At 48.0% G+C, this 915-nt stretch overlaps 1 protein-coding gene across 21 annotated transcripts in view; it reads left to right on the top strand.

Annotated features, from left to right (window-relative positions):
* The window catches only part of EXTL3 (exostosin like glycosyltransferase 3), a 134,205-nt gene that overhangs the window by 16,854 nt on the left and 116,436 nt on the right, over positions 1–915 (top strand). The gene's annotated exons all lie outside the window — the stretch shown is intronic.

Genomic DNA, 915 nt, shown 5'->3' on the forward strand with positions numbered 1-915 from the left:
GTGTGTTCTTGGGTTTATTTTCCTTCTTGTGTGGAAATAATTATATTGCTTGTTTCTTATGTTCTGGCTTTGACTATGAGGAGGAATGTATCAGGGGTTTTTGTGTTGTGGTGTTGTGTTTGGTTTTTGTTTTTTTTTTTTCCTTCTACAGCAAGCAGTGCAGTTTCTGCTGTTGAAATACTCTGGACAGCAGTTGCTGCCCACGTACAGCACAGAAATGTGTGTTTAGTGGTTGCAGGGCATGCTTGCTCTGGGTGTGCCTTCTTATTTTGTTGAGTGCAAGTGTCCATGTATGACTGGCCATAATTTATCCTTGCCACTAAGCTAGGGAGATACCATTTGCATTAGTAGTTTGTGCTTTGTGCAGGGCAGGATTATATACATTGACTCGTGAAGTATTTTGAAATAAGTTTTCTCTTGGACCTGCGTGTTTCTTGCAGGGTAGAGGCTGCAGCGTAAGGAGGGAGCTGCCTGGGATGACAGTGGGCTGCAGCAGTGCCGTAGAATACACTTGGTAGTGAAGAGGCTGATGGCTGGGTGTTGTGGTTGAACCCCACCTGGCACCTAAGCCTCACTCAGCTGCTCGCTCACTCTCCCTGCAGCGGGACAGGGGAGAGAATCGGAAGATTGAAAGTGAGAAAGCTCATGGGTTGAGATAAAGACAGGGTAACAGGTAAAGGAAAAGCCGTGCATGCAAGCAAAGCGAAACAAGGAATTCATTCACCGCTTCCCATGGGCAGGCAGGTGCTCAGCCATCCCCAGGAGCTGAGGTCAGCATCACGCGGAACGGTGACTTGGGAAGACAAATGCCATTGCTCCCTACGTTGCCCCCTTCCTTCTTCTTCCCCCAGCTTTACATGCTGAGCATGACGTCCTATGGTCTGGAATAGCACTTTGGTCAGTTGGGCTACAGTG

This window comes from Egretta garzetta, unplaced genomic scaffold, assembly GCF_000687185.1.
Source record: "Egretta garzetta isolate BGI_Z169 unplaced genomic scaffold, ASM68718v1 scaffold325, whole genome shotgun sequence".
NCBI classification, from domain to species: Eukaryota; Metazoa; Chordata; class Aves; order Pelecaniformes; family Ardeidae; genus Egretta; species Egretta garzetta.